The sequence below is a fragment of the Canis lupus genome, chromosome 25 (genome assembly GCF_011100685.1).
Source record: "Canis lupus familiaris isolate Mischka breed German Shepherd chromosome 25, alternate assembly UU_Cfam_GSD_1.0, whole genome shotgun sequence".
In the NCBI taxonomy this organism is placed as follows: Eukaryota; Metazoa; Chordata; class Mammalia; order Carnivora; family Canidae; genus Canis; species Canis lupus.
Genome location: NC_049246.1, coordinates 24,866,617 through 24,882,943, shown reverse-complemented (window position 1 = coordinate 24,882,943; position 16,327 = coordinate 24,866,617). Strand labels below are relative to the sequence as shown.

Genomic DNA, 16,327 nt, shown 5'->3' with positions numbered 1-16,327 from the left:
CTCGCTCCTTCTTGGGGAGCGCAGTTGGCCGCCTGCCGGGCGCTGGGGATGTGGACGCAGTCGCTGGTGGGTTTTGGAGAAGTTCAGGTCTTTCTTTCCTTTTTTTTTTTTTTTTTTTTTTTAAAGTTCAAGTCTTAAACGATCAGGAATAACTGTTTCCCAAGGCGAACTGCCCCGCTATCACGTTGAACTGCAGGGCGTTCTGTTCCCTCCGACCCCGGGCGGACCCGGGCGTGGGCGCGCGCCGGCATCCCCCCTGCGCCCCGAGCCCCGCCAGCCTCAGCCTGGAGTCCCCGGGGGCCCGCGGGCCACACAGCTCAAGGCATGGATAGACTGTCCGTTAACCCAGAGGTTTGAAACTGAATCCAACCCAGCAGGAAAAGCTGCGGGCTCCTCGCGCCGGAGCTGCGGAGCACCGGGTGGAGAGGCTGGCAAGGTGCGCAGGTTGCAGCATGCTCCCCCCGGGCTGAGCAGTCCTGCGTTAACTCGGCCGCAGCTCCCAGATACAGTCTAACGATCCAGGTTGACGGCCCACTTGTGTCACCAGCGCATAAATCACCTCGGCCCGGGGGCAGCGTGCAGAATGATCCCGCACGCCCGAGGCGGTTAACCGCCGGGGCCTCCGCGCGAAACTTCCCGACCCGGAGTGTTTGCCCCGGGTCTTTGCAGCCCTGTCAGCTCGGCTCCAAATAAGCGCTTTGCACAGACACGCAAAAAAGGCGCTAGCAATAGATCACGTCTGCCCGCGATGGCCTGATTAGTGTCCAACAATCAGAGGACGCAAGAGCACATCATCAGGTCTCATTTTGTGCAAGGGAAACCCCGAGCCCATCAAGGGTAAAGTAACAGCGTCAAGGACACACAAAGTCTTTTGATTCCTGCTGACTGCCTGACCCCCTCCACCGTCCCGCCTCTCATATTCATTGCGTTTTAGAGATGACAGATCTAAGGATGCCTGCAAAGACGGATTCACTGTTTGCTGTCATTGCAAATTATCAGGCTGATGTTCAGTGTAATATCTCCAGTTACTGTCCCAGGAACGTACTTCAGGTCTTCTCTTGTTCTACTTCACCGATTCAGAAAAGAGGAATGTCAGGCAATCTCAGATGGACATCTAGGTGCTAGACACCCAGTTCACCTCCCGGACTCTTGGGCCCCCTGGGAGAGGGGTTACCTGCAGCACCCATCATTGTCAGGGAAGGAATTCCGCGGGTACAGCTGCAGGACCAGGAGAGATGAGGCTCGAGGAGGGTGGGCGCAGGCTGAGAGAAATGCTGTAGTGAAGCAAGTGGGCAGGCAATCAACTTTCACCTTCTCAGAGCTATTAGAAAAGGGACTGGTTTTCGTCCAGCAAACTGTACCCTCAGGCGTTCAGGGCTTGACGTGATCGTAAGTATTTCTCACTATTCGCATTAATTATTTTAGGAAAACACACACACACACACATCCCTCCAAGCTTTGAGTAAAGGAGAACACGAGCCATTTCGGATTCTCTCTTTGTCCAGTTTCCCTTGTTTGTTTTTTAAAAATCTCGGTTAGAATGTTGGTAACCCCTTGAAGCATTTATTTCTGAAGAGGCCACAAAGTTGTGGTCTCTTCCTTGTTCTTCTCATTCAAATTCTCTCCCTCTCTGTCTCTCTGTCTCTGTCTCCCAGTCCAAGAGGAGAAAAGAGAGAAACCCCAGCCTTCAACTGTCAACTGTTTTCCAAACACCAGATTAATGTTCCCCAGGACTCGGTAGTAACGTGACCTTTCTGTTTTCAGATGTGTTTTTCAACATGTAATCGTTTGTTTGTTATGTCTCTCAGCATGGAATAAGAAAAGCTGGGGGAAGGGGTGCCTGTTGCCAGACAGGGAAAGATGGATTTGGTGCCTGTTTTTGTTCCCTCCTCAACACAGGAAAGCTCAGAGCATTTTATTTTTATTTTCCAGAAGATAATCCCCAGGAAAAAAAGAAATCCACCATACTAGAACTGAAAAAGACATCTGAGCATTTGATAAGCAACAATTTAAAAACCACATATCCCCAAATAAAAATCTGATAAATGGATGCTTTAAATGAGGGGGACTTGTGAAGTGCTGGTAATCTCCTCCATTTTTTTAAAAATCTAGGTAGTTACATGAGAAATATTTTTAAAAGATATTTTTCAAGCTTGTTACTTATGATTTGTTACTTTTGGGAATGCTATACTTCAATAAAAATGTTTTTTAGAGTCTGAGAAATAGGAAACCTTTGATGCATGTGTATATGTCACTGTCTTCTAAAACTGATTCCTAAGAAGTTTTCAAACCAATATATTTATCAAAAGGTTGATTTCTAAGCAACAGATTCTGAGTAAAAATGACAAGAGTATTGAATTAGTTATTTGGCAGACAGTATAAATATTGGATCATTGTTCCTAATATACTAAAATATCAAACAGTGAGAATTTAAGGCTTGTTCTAAGAAATACCTAAAGAAATAACAAAGCTATTTGCTTAACAACTGTTCAGACTTCATATTTTTAAAACATTGTTTGAGACTAACTCCTGTTAGAAAATATTTTATCCCAAATGAGAATTGGAAAAGCAATTCACCTATACTCAAAAGCGAATTCCTGCTAGAAAGATGCCAGTTTTAAATTTGTTTTCCCTCCATAAAATATTAGGCTGCTTTCATGGTTGGTGATTAAGCATTTCACCAAGAACCAAAGACTAAATTGCTGTCCCCACATAATCAATAGTTTTTATTGCTGGTGTCAGCCTCGTTAACAACAACCCACTGTCGCCCCTTTGCTCCTCGTTTCTTCCTTTCTCTCCTCATCCGCTTCCAAGGCACCCCAGTTTTCTCTCTGCCCCATTAAATTTTGAGAAATCGTAATTCTCAACCCAGGCAAAACTTCTCCGACCAATCCCACCCTCTTCTTCCTTCTCTCCATCTCTGACCGACCCCCTTCCCCACCCACAGAACAATTGCTAAACCCTCACTGCCCACATGGAGGCTGCGCCGCCCTGGACTTTATAGGCCTTTCCGCGGTTTTATGATTGGTTGCTGTGGATGGAATGTTTATAGATAATAAACAACTAATCCATTTCTTGCCTAATGAATTGCCCCACCCGCGTACCAGTTTGACACCCGTAACTAGCTGCAGGATCCATCTGAGCCAGGGAGTTGCGGGACCGAAACCACCCAACGTCTCTCCCGATTAATAATACCCAAGCCTAAAATCCCAAGGTCAGCAGATGCATTTTCGCATTTTCCAATTCCTCTCGCCCACCCCGACCCCCAGCCTCTCGCTCGGGCCCTGCTTCCCCGCTCCCCTCTCCGCCGGGAAGGGATGGCATCCCACGCAGGGATGCTTCGGAGGCCCCGGTGGGCGCTGAGAGGGCGGGAGCGCTGCGCGAGGACCTCAGCCTGGCGGTCGCTGCGCCCGCAGGGACCCGCAGCCCCGGGCACAGGCCAGAGGCGGGTCCCTCGCAGCTCTTGCTCTGGCCGCATGAGCCTCTCCGGGGTCAGGCCGCACGCAGCCGAGGGGCAGCCTGAGCCGTGCGAGCTCCGAACCCGCGCGCGCTCCTGCTCCCCGACGGCTGGAGCCAAGCGCTCTGCGCTCGGAGGCGGGGAGGCAGGAGGGAGTTCACCATCTAGTTCACACTTTGGAATCTAGTCCGAAATAAAGAAAGCGTATGTTCAGGCTCCCAGGAGACCTGGAAAAGCGGGGAGGATCCGCCAAAAGCCGTCCAAGAACAGAGGCAACCGACGACTGGCAGAGATTCTTTTATACCCCTTGTGGCGGCGGCACCTGGCCCGCGTCAGTAGCCGGGGCAGGGGTGTGGGGCCGGCGGCGGGGTGGGGGCCGGGCTCCGGCCCCGGGCCTGGCATTGGCACCTCGCGCGGGGCTGCCCGAGGGGTCACACGTCCGCCAGGTGTGCGAGCGCCCCGCCCCCAGAAGGTGAAGTTCGCCCCGGGCGTTCGCTTTCCCTGGGCACCCAGAGCGGGGAGCCGACCCGCAGTGCCACCCAGCCCCAGCCGGAAGGTCCGAGATCAACAATCCCTTCGCTAAGGCCGTTTCCAAAACCCATTTATCAGCTGTATTTTGAAGGAACGGATTTCCTTTCCTTAGACAGTGGTTTGAAAGTTCTGCAGTTTGGGGTTTATAAATTTGATTTTACAAAGCTGATGTTTGTGCCGCCTTCCATCGGAGCCCCCTGGTTCCCGGGAGCTCTTCTAAGATCTCAAGGAGGGATCCTGAGAAGCCCTCGACTCCCCCGCGCCTCCCACATGTGATTTGGCTTCTCAATCATAAAGACAAGGTGGAGATGTTGCTGAGTCGGAATTTATTCTCTTGGGTGGCCAGTGCATCTTTCCGTCACCAGTCATGATTTGCAAATCTCTTTGTTCCCCTGTGGTGGTGGTGGTGGTGGTGGTGGTGGTGGTGGTGGTGGTGGTGTGTGTATAGTTGTGTGGGTAGGCGGGGAGGACTTCTAATGTTCTATCATTCAATTAACAAGTAATGTTTGAATGCCTACTGGTCTAAGCAACGGGGACACAGCAATTAAAAAAAAGAACAAAAACCTTTCCCAGAGTCTCTAGTGTGTGTGTGTTGGGGGGGGATTAGGTTTACATTAGAACTCACTTTGGGCTGGACCCTGAGAGAATATGATTTTAAATAAAAACTTAATAAAGCACAGTCCCAGCCACCTGGTTGGAACCTCTCTTCTTGTCACCTAAGAAGTTTCTTCATTATGTGTGTTTAAATCACACTACCTTCCCAGTCTTTCTTTCTACAACGTACCTAGTGCACTAAATAGACAGCACTCTACCTCTTTCCCTTCACAGAGCCCATTTTCCTGCATGAGGTGTTGGGGAGAGGGTATTTTCCACTAGTTTCAACTGAATGTGGGTCATTCAGCCACAGAGTCAACAATTCAATAATGTTAGTGTCCCCCTAAGTGGCCCCATGAATCTTCAGTGACCCCAGGCCAACTTCAAAACAAAAAGCAGGCCACCGTCCTTAGTGAGAAAGGGGATTTTCTCTCTTCATCAGCATCCGTGTTGGAATCCTCTATCTACCTGGGATCGCACACTCTCCTCCACTCAAGGGACACAGGTGTTGCCTAGGGAAGAATTAGCAGCTTCTCGAGGGCAGCTAGCACTGGCCAGGTTTCTGCAATGACTGATTTTGCTGGAAGGTCTTTCAGTCCCTCGCTCTTTCTGGGCCCAAAGCCTCCCCTACTTTGGGGCGGAAAGTTGCCCTTTTAATAGAGCACAAGGACGCTTTCAGGGCCTGAGCCCTGTGGCCCGGCCTCCCGGGCTCGTGCTGCGCGCAAGGATATTGATTTAATTGCCCCTTGATGAAGCGGAGGGAATTAAAAACGATCCGCCAGGAGAAACGCGAATACAGAAAAAAGGCAATAAGCGCACAGCGCGACCTGTTTGATTATTTTCTCAGACTTTGCTGTTTGATTTGAACCTGCCTCATCAGAAATAAAAATAAATAACACAAAACGTTGACTGGTTCTCCAGCACTGAGTGTGTGCATGTTGATACAGAGAAAAGAAAATAAAGCCTGGTTACTTAATGAAAGGAATGAGGTAATTTGCGTAAATAGAGCTTTAGAACAAGAAACAGAATGCGCCGGAAAAGCCAGCCGCGACCCGCGACCGTCGTACCTTCGCAGGGGCGCGGGGACCCGGAGGCGGGAGGCGGGAGGCATCGCCGACTCCCCCGGGCTCCGACAGCCTCAGGAGCCTGGATGGAGCCGCACATCAAACAGCGGCGAGCAGGGCTTAATTTTATTTGATCATCAAAGGAATGGATAAATCAGCAAGGCATTGATGTCTGCGTCCTAGGTAGCGCTGAGATCTTTAGGAAGGTGTTTGCGTTTCCGTGTGGCTTGCTTTTCTGAACGTGACAGGCGGTAGACTGTGCAAAACAAAGGCTCTTACCTGCAGGAAGGCACAGCTGTTGCCGGGGCCTGGACCACGCGACTTCCAGGGCAGAGGGCGGCGCGCCAACGCTGGTTCGGACCTGCCACCTCCCGCCCAGGGGGCGCGCCCGGGGGGCCCTGCCTGGAGAGGTGGTGCCTGAAGACCCAGGTCCCGAGGCCTATTCTTCAGCCTCAGACTGCATCCCGGACGTCTCTCTGATGGATCCTCGAGAGTGTTCAGGCCTCAGGCATCAGAGCCTGCAGAAACGGGAAAATGCCTGTAAAAGCCCCTCTTCAACTGTAAAGGGATTAGGTTGCATGCATTATCACTATGGGATTCTGAGAACTTCACGTGCAAATTGTGTGGCCAATTGTTAAGAAAATCCTTGGCCGAGCCCTGGTTTCATGTCATTTATATTTTTCTGTTAGGTCCCACTGTCACCTGAAGCTGACATTTACTGAAATCTTACACAGCATTACCATAGACAGTCTTCTTTCTTTGTAAAGTTAAGCTGCCTGCAAACTTGGCTTTAGAGTTCAGCAAGCATCACCCTCAATTCGGAAGCACAGAATTACTGTGTGTACAGAGGTATGCTTTCAGGAAACTTCCTCCTCTGCAGCCTAAAGATGTGGAATAATAATTTTGCACCATAGTGAGTCATAGCTACAACTCCATTTTACTTATCACTTAAATGTAATGTAAAAAGGACACCCGGTAGGCTTCCCCTCCCCCCCTTCATTTGACAAACTGTGGAAGTTAAATAAATATTCTGTCTAAACCTTGCTGCAGGGAAGGAGAATAAAATTAGGGAGCTTATGGCATTGCATTTTACCTTTGTACCCTAGAAGAGCCTTTATCAGCAACTTTCAATAAAAAAAGAGGGCACAAATGTCATGCACAGATGTGACAACTTTCTTACCTAAATTTGAGGGAAGAATGGACACATTTTATGAAAGAAGCAGAATATGTGTTAGGCATTATTATCGATATCAATGACAACAGAAGCCTTTAGAGTAAAATTCAGTTAAAATAAAAATATTTAAAAAAATAAAATAAAATAAAAAATATTTATCGGTGACATGATCAGAAGCATAAAGTACTACTATCAGAAAACAAAATATCTGTTGACCTGAAAGTAGGAGCTGTGTTGACCAAGGGGAGGTTCAGGTGAAGACTGTCCCCCACACTGCACTAGATATCAGCCCCCCTCCTACTTTCTTGACTCACAAGCCTCAACTTTGAAAGCCTGAGTTCCTGTCCTCTGTTGTTCAGTATTCCATTCCTTTTCTTTTTTGTCCTGTCCACTCCCCAGACACAGGGTCACCTACAGTTCCCTGAAGTGGTGACTTAGGAAACGTTTCTCTATCACCTCCCCCACCAAAACATATTAGATTTTATCCAAGCCCCATTAGAGTTGATAAATTTATTCAATTAGAAGTGCTAATGGATGGCTTAATGTGTTCTCCTGTCCAGTCTATTATAGTTCTCCTGAAATTGATGTCTTCAATGTCTTAAAAAGAGGTGGGACCAGAAGTGGGAATTCTAGGCGGTTTTGTCACAAGAAGAGATATTTTGGGGGAGGTTTCTAATAAAGGCCCTTTCAACTATAATAATATCTTATCTATCTTCGACTCCCCTGGCCCAGAGCCACCTCAGTAGTGAGTGAATTGTTACTCTCTAAACTAGTACCGAAACCCATTCTCCAAAAGGAATTTTATTTGGAAGTCCAATAAGTGAAATAAATTTAAAAAGAACTGCCTTGGTTGATAAGGATGGTGCTGGACTTATAACCTGAAAATTAGTCTAGTGGCACCCCAAGCACCCCTGTCTCTTTCATTTCTTGGAAGTTCAGTTTGAAAATCATTATTTTTCATGAGGCCAATATGGAAGATATAAACATCACTGTTGATGTTCAAGTAGAGAAAATTTGCATAATAAGGAGCATTATCAGTGACCATGAATAATAATAGTCATATCTATCTCTATCTATACACATAGAGATAGATAAATAGGTAGATGTTATGTGCAGAATTAATAAATCCCACATTCACACATAGGTTCATAAATTTATAAACAGTGTTTATCTGCCTATACATATAGAGATAGATGATAGATAGATAGATAGATAGATAGATAGATAGATAGATAGAATGTGCAGAATTAATGAATTCCACATTCAAATAAAAGTTTATAAATACATTTATAAATAATGCTTACTGGAAAGGGTTCACTTTTATGTCTCCCTTGAACCAAGGGTCTCATAATGTCACCATCTGGGTTGAGGAACGTACACAAGAAAATCACAATGCAAGGTCTGGGAAGAGAGCCATGGGAGTGAAATGCTGTGAAAGTTGTGGAGATATTTTTCTCTGTTATCCCCATTCGCAACAGGTCAGACTGTACTGATAACAGCTGCAGAAACAATTGGGGACTTTATTCATAAAATCAAAGGCATAATGCCAGATGGCAACCAACCAAAGGAATTGGGGATGGAGAGGTTTACAAAATACTGATGAAACAGGGAACAAGTCCTTTGGGAAATACACATCCCTGGGTTTTTGCTAAAATGTAGAGATCAAATATTTTTGTGTGCAAAAGTACCAACATACAGTATAAAATGAAAACAATGAGTGTTTGTTAATGAGGAAATTTGTTCATGGAGAAAAACAATTTTCGTAGTAGAGAATTTGACGGGCTGTTTGGGCTGCTCTGTCACTTTTCTTGTCTGTCTTCATAATCTCTATGTAATCGAGAAACAGCCAGTAAAAGGAGAGAATCTTTGCTTCTTTAATTACTTCCTGTAAATTTGACAACTGCTACCTCAATCTCATTGGCTAGTCCACGTATAAATAGACCACTCTTTCAAAGACAGCATAATTATTTGGGTACACCTACTTCCCTAGCTATATATCATGCCTATCAAAACTAAGTGCTTCCAACCTACCTTAACAGTGTCTTCCCATCTCACTGGAGCAATAGGTTTAACTGTTAAATTTTACTGAATTTCTTAGCTGGGAAATTTTCAAGCCACTGGTGATAATATATACCCACAGTCCGAGATAAAACCCAAAACAAAATTTATCAACATTAAGGATAAGAATAAAATCAATTCTTGTGATGAATCAGAATTATTGAATCCTACTTAATCTCATTCACTTTTGAGTATTTTGTAACTTACTACAAATTTTATACTTGTGAGACTCTTCTGGGTGAAAGGCCCATAGAAATAAATGTAAGCTTATGATAATCTTGTATGTATATATTTAGTTGGGAAGGAAATATGCCATTGAGAAAAATAACATACATCAGAACTATATTGAAATTCTGGTGATTTAATGAGTTACTAAAATTCTTAAGTCTAAAAACCTAGTATTTTGCCATAGAGTTCTGAGGGGAAAAATGCAAATTTTTAAAAGCATCAATGCTGATATGGATAAAATATTTTATTTATTTATTTTTAACATTTTTATTCATTTATTCATGAGAGAGACAGAGAGAGAGAGGCAGAGACACAGGCAGAGGGAGAAGCAGGTTCCATGCAGGGAGCCCAACGTGGGACTCGATCCTGAGTCTCCAAGATCACGCCCTGGGCCGAAGGCAGGTGCTAAACCACTGTGCCACTGGGCTGCCCTAATAATTTAGATTAATTTTTTAAAACTAAATTTTTACTTATTGGTTCAAGATACTATTTCTTAAGAAAAACTGGGCCCTTATAATTAATATTTAAACCTTAAGCATTGATTTAAATATAAGATCAGTTTAGAAATATTCAAATTGAAGAAATATGTGTGGAATATTTGCTAAAGTTCTGTTTTGTATAGTTTGAACTAAGGGGCATATCTAGCACCTACCTCATTAGTTTGATCCAGCAAATTGGATAGTTAAGATTCTTTAATGGATTTGAAGGATTCGAGCTTATCTGCTTTGGCTCTCTATTGACCCAATAAACCATTCAATTACAAATATGTACTTTATTATGTACTGGGTAATGCTTTAAATTAATAGGCTAGGTACAATGTTTAGTTATGGATGAAACTTACTTTGATTACAGTGCTTGACCTCTAAGTACTATTTTATATAAAACGTATTTGGGGACTTTATTTTTTCACAGTTTGGTATACATATTGGAAATAATAGCTGTAGTGCATTTAGAAAGCAGTAACAAGGTGGGTGGGCTCTCTTGCCATTTCTAATATGGGCAATGTAAAATGGGGTGGATACAACAATGAAACAAAAATTTGAGTGCAAACGTACTTTCAATGAGCTTGGAATGCTGCAGGAATGGGAGATTTCTAAAATGAAACAGAATCATCCACTACAAATCAGTGATTCTGTTAATCTTTGTATCAGCAGATGTATCAGAACCAAAGGAAATATGGTAATATGTGTTTGTATCTGGAACACATTAAACTATTGCAGTAAAACAATACACATCTGCATATGTGATTAGTCATGCTTTAATTTTCCTTTAATGGCTGTGTATGGGGAGGAAGTGTTTGAAAAAAATCTACTTCTTATTTTTTTATCCTTCTTAATTGAGGAGGAAGGTGGTGGAGATTCAGTCTTACCATTGAATAGTCTGTCCCAAACTTGAAAGAAAGAATTGCACAATCAATCTAGGAATGTTTGTGTGACAGACATTTCTATAAAGAAGCCAAGGCACACAGTCTCCATAAGTGGGAAGATAATATGTAAGTACTTAAAATGTTAAATAACTATAAAGGAGATAAATAGATACATATTTGCTTGGTACAAAATGCTAAGCATAGTAAAAGGCAGTAAATTTAATTTGCTTCTAATAAAATATCTCTAGAATGGTACACAAGAAGCTGATAACAGCAGTTGCTTCCAAGAGGGAAGCTAGCTGGTTGAAGGATGGGGTTGGGAGAGAGACATTTTTTTAAAATAGACTCTTGAACCCCTGGCTTTTTGAACACCAAGAATGTATTACAAAACTGTATCAAAACTAACAAAATAAAAGAAAGTAAATAAGCTCATGGTCAGTTTCTGAAATAATGGTTCAAATGGACACCATTATACTTAGAATTTTTTGTTGTCTTAATAAAGAAATAGTAATCTGGTCTGAATATTAATAGATGGGTAATATTTGAATAGACCGAAATGAGGGGGAAGCATTTCTGGCAGGGTAATGACATTAAGCAGAAGCCCTGGGGAGGAAAATATAAGACTCTTATGGTCTTAGTAAGTAGATTGGGCAGCCTATAAATAATTTGGAAAGTATGGTGAGAGATTAAGGTACAGATTATGAAGGTCCTTTAATGCCAAGATAAGGAGTTTAGACTTAATAATACAAGGAGCAAGAAGCTTTGGACATTTTTGAACAGAAGAAATCAGTCTCTGATTAATGGTTAAGGTGAATTGAGATAGGAGATATTGGAGTTTAATATAACATCCCAGGCAAGGAGGCTGGGGTAAAGGTGTTGGGGTTAGTTTGTGAAGGTCAGAGCAAAGAGACTGACCAAAGTCACAGTGCCTGGAATGTGAGGAGACAAGAGAGCCAGAAGGTCCCCAAAGAAAGTGTCCTCATCAGTGTCTGGTTCTTAAGAATGAGAGCTAGGAAAATGTTATTTTATTTACTGATTTGTAAGTAGTTATCGAGAAAGTATGAACCATATATTTTTGATGAGTGTACATTTTCATGAGAAAAGAGGAGTAGGAGTAATGGTGACAGTGGCAAGAAAAAAAGGGAAGCTCTTTTTAAAATTAAATAATCCAGTATAATCAGTATTGTCTGAATGTTTACTATGTGCCAGAAAATGTATTAGGCATTAAGAGTATGGTCTGCAACAAGATGACTTAATCTCTGACTTTATGGACTTCATAGATCTCTTGCGAAGATACGCATGAAACAGGTAATTAAGATGAGTGGATTATGTGTCATAGAAGGAGAAGGTGCTTGGGAAGTTTACAGTAATGAGAAGAAGGATAGAAATGGAAAAATAGCTGGAAGAAGGTGGTAGGGACACATGAAGTGACATTTTTTTTTTCTTCAACCGGATCCATGTGTCTTTGAAGGTGTATTGGATAAAGAGTCCGTGGTGAGGACAAGAGCAGGTAATAGATGACACAAAGTCCTTGGGGAGGTAAGAGGAGAGGGAATGAAGCACAGGTGGAGAAGTTTACTGATGGAAAAGAAGGATATCACTTTTGCAGCAAGAAGTAAGAAAAGAAAACTATAGTGTAGAGAGAACGCTGTTGAGAGGCCGGGAGGGAAGAAAGCAGGCAGTGTTCAAGCCTGGCTACCTCATCCTCCTAGTGGAGTTGGAGCTTCAGGAATATGGGTTTGGAAGAGCCATAGGGGAGATGACGAGAATAACTGGCTTCATTCTGTTTCAAGGTTATAGACTGAGTTATTAACCCCGAATCAACTCAAGGCAGTGAGATGGTGAATGGAAGGTGTACTTCCGTAGAGCCTGGGGTGGTGAAAGAGTTTGATATACGTTAACACAAATCTTTTACCACTAATTGAAAACCTCACAAAACATATCCTAAGTAGAAACTTTTAAAATCAATGGGTTGTATTCATATCATTTTAAATGAAAATAAGTTATATTATTACTCGTGTGTAAACCTCTCACATAGTAGGCAGTCCTGGTAGAGTAAAAAAGAATCATTTTTGAGAAGGATGGATTGAGTCAATAAAGAGATTTTGAGCTGGCTTGGGAAGCTCCCTAAATTGTCGTGGTATGATTGTCAGAGTACAGTGGCAATGGACCTCCCAGTGAAAAGATATGGTTATGAGTGCGTTAGGTGGCTTCTGTCTGAGGTTGTCTTGGAAGGATGAGCACTCAGAAGATGGAGTAAGTTGGGGACCCACCTCAGGGGCCGAGTCCACGGGGTTCTATTCCCAGCCCCAGTTTCCAATAAAAGCAAGTGTATAATGGGAAAAAGCCTTAGTGACTGCTGTTGCCCAGTGATAGACGAGACGGATGCATCTGGAAAGGCCGCACTAGCGTCTGCTCTGGGGCAGCCCTGGAAGGGAAAGGACAGAAGGGCGGCGGGGTTACCGGCTGGCTGCGGTCCGTGGGCGCCTCCCTCACATCTGCTCTCCTGACCGGGGGACCCCTTCTTCCTCTTTACTTCAGCCAAGGAAGAAAGCCTGCCTCTCAACAGGCCAGGAAGATGAAGGATAGGAACCCAAAGCTGTGCAGATGATAATCAGGATTTATACTAGTACATTTAACGCGTTTAATAGTTTTGGGAGTGTAATCCAGATTGGAGTATCCAGAAAAAAAGGACGTCTGGCCACAGATTGGACGGTATAAATCAAGCCGTTCACTGGGAAATACAGTGTTGATGGGGCCACTGTAGTTCATGCATAGATATTTTAATGAGTAAAAGCTACATATTATGTTGTCATATACTCCCTGGAAAATCTCTCTTCACCATTTAGTTGTGAATGCATTTCCATTTTTATTAAACCATGTTGCCTTTTTATATCATGTGATAAACTGCAGCTAAGTATAAAAAGTTACTGCAATTTAAAAATAGATATAATTCCATTATTGCCACATTTTACAGGGCATCAGAAGTCAGTCTGTCCTCATTATTTTTTTTTAAATTAAATCTATCAGATAACCTAAGCCTTTAAAGCCATATATCCTATTTTAATTAAAAAAAATTCTGGTTGTGATCATTGTATAGAATTAAAATCCCATGTAAAATATGGGAAGAAGGGAGGTAAGGGGAGGTCATCTAGTGTTACCTGATAAAAGGAGACAGTAATATTTAAAATGAGGTAAGTGTTGCACCGATTTATGATGTATTTTATCTTCAGGAGAAACCATAGTTTATCGTGGTGTCATTCAGCTTGAATCGTCAGCTGTATATCTTTGACTTTTTGAATGTAACTGTTGAAAGGAAAAGACTTTCAGAGATGTGAGCTATGAGACAGATCAAAAGCTTAAAGCAATTTTGCTCTGCTAGTTCAAATATATTTTTATTGAAACATATTTTGTTGTCATGCATGCATAAATATTATATAGCATCAGTTAAAGAGGGTGAGAGTCCCAGGGTTGCTGGGTGCTGTTAGCAGAAAGGCAAGTAAGAATTAAAATATTCTTTTAACTTCTATTATCTCAAACACTTGGCTCTATTTTCCTTTTTTCACATCTAATTTTGCAGGAGCCACTCTTGTCCATAGATGATTCCTATTGTAGAAAATAAAATAAATTCCTCATGTTAGATTCATAGACTAAATTTATCATTAAATTTAAGGGACAAAAATCCTTAGGAAATAATGGCAAACACTAATTAAAGAGTCTTAAGAAAATGATTATAGTTTCACATTCTACATGAGCCAATACACATAATCTATATTGTTACTTTGGGGTTTTTATTTTTTTTTTTCTGTCATTTTGTTTGTATATCTTTGTTACTTCCAACTAGTAGATACTCATAACAATTAATCCTTGGTAACAATCAGTTCACTGACAGCAACTTGTTAATTTGAGTTAAGTTTATTTATTTTTTTACTTTAGCTTCAGATTTTCTCGCGATATTAACATTTTTCTTCTATTTAAGTATCTTTAGAGACCAAGTAAAAATATTTTTTCTTTAACCAAGGGAACAGATTTCCATGATTTTTAACATTTCCCTTTTCAGGAGTTGGTTTCAGTTTAGAACAGAATAATAAAAATAAGCTATTAAAGTCAGGAGTATCATTAAGAATAGGGTCAAACTATCAATGCCACAGTCTGAAGACAGGAAGGAATTTAAGTTATTCAAACAGTCTTTGTGGAAATTAATCGCAAAGTATTTAAATGATTGGATTCAAAAATGTTCAGGAGAAAAGACGGGGAGAACAAGAGGAGACATTCTACTGTTTGTTCTATGCCTTTAAAATCTATTGTCTTTTCATTTTAGTTTTTAAAGACAACAGTTGATAAAGTGATCAGAGGTTAATTGGCTTTTCTGTGTCCCCTTCACCGATGTCTTCCCTAAGAATAAAAGGGTAGAATGTACTCATGCTCATGTCATCCTTGGTGATCTTATGGAGCTAATGATCTGAGGTTTCAGGAGGAAAAACAAAATCAAGGCCCGTAAATTAAACGCATTGGCTCCTTCCTCCAAAAAGCATGGGCATCTTATAGAATATAGATTTTTCCCTGCTGTGTTCTTGCCTCTCTGTAAAGTGGAAGAGTAACAGGAGGTTTTCTGAAAGGGACTTAAGAAATGGTAAAGCAGCCTAGTGTTTTGAGTTGGTGTAGCAGTTTATACAAGGAACTTAGAGACTTTCATATAATTCTTAGTATTATTTAGAGAGCAGCAGCTTGAAGGGCTCCGATGTCTTGTATATCTTACCCAGACTTTATTAGAATGTTTACAAAAGGACTCACTTCATAACTCATATCCTTTCTTAAAGCAGCATCTATAAAGCAGCAAACATATGACAGATGTATGTCTGTGTGTCTTTTCTGCCTTGTTTAGGCTTTATAAAGGCTTTCGTTTTCTTTTTTTTTTTCTTTTCCTTTTTCTTTCTCTTTTTTTTTTTTTTTTAAGAAAATCACTAGTGGAGGATCATTTCACATTAACATGCATTCTTTTGTTTGTGCTCTTGTTTTTAGGCTTGCTTGAAATGTATTCTCATTAGGTCCATCAGAAAAATATTGTACACGTTTTTGCGTCTAATGTAGGTCACTCCATGCTAAATTCACATTTACTACACCTTATGGCAATCAAATGCCTTTTGATATTTTCACCTTATTTTATACTTCGCTCATTCAAAGACTTTTTTTTCAAAGTTTTTGCCCTCTTACCCTTTTTTGGTATTTCAGCAAGACGAATATCTGATCAAATAGGGTTTTCAAAAATCAAAAAGCATCTTATGAAAACATTTGGAAAAAAATGAGTCCTAGAATTTCTTACATTTAAACAGGTAATTACAACTGATATATATATATATATATACTGAATGAAAACAATGCATGAGGGTAGATTAAGTAGTGAAAAAAATACTGAATACTGGAATTTGTAAACAAAAATCCATTTATTTAGAAAAAATGATTTTGATATTTTGTAAATATGTTATTGGCAGATGTTCCATTAAATATTTTAATTTTACAACTTATACAACACTATCAACTATTGTAATTTCTTGTTTTTCAGAACGGCCTTGAATATACCACATAGGATGAAATAGCACTAATTCACATTCCACTCATTTATCCATTGGTTTAAATGGCAATTAATTAGTTCCATTAGGGAATGCTATTAGTGGAATCAGTAACAGTTCAGAGCAAAATAAGTCTCTTAAAATGATTAGAGTAAAAAAAAATTTTGTGAAAATATTTGAATTCCAAGTGCAAAGGAAAAAAAGAGAAATTTAAAATGAGAGGCTTTTACAGTGTGTCCTCAATGTTGAAACACAGATCTTTCCCTGTCAAAGCTTTCTGTTAAT

At 41.5% G+C, this 16,327-nt stretch overlaps 1 long non-coding RNA gene across 1 annotated transcript in view; it reads left to right on the top strand.

The window, feature by feature from the left end:
* The first annotated feature begins 3,084 nt into the window (after positions 1-3,084).
* Positions 3,085-16,327, top strand: part of LOC119877521 — a 32,230-nt gene continuing 18,987 nt past the window's right edge. The window contains exon 1 of the long non-coding RNA XR_005378213.1: positions 3,085-3,214. This is a non-coding gene — a long non-coding RNA (uncharacterized LOC119877521). The remainder of the gene's footprint in view (positions 3,215-16,327) is intronic.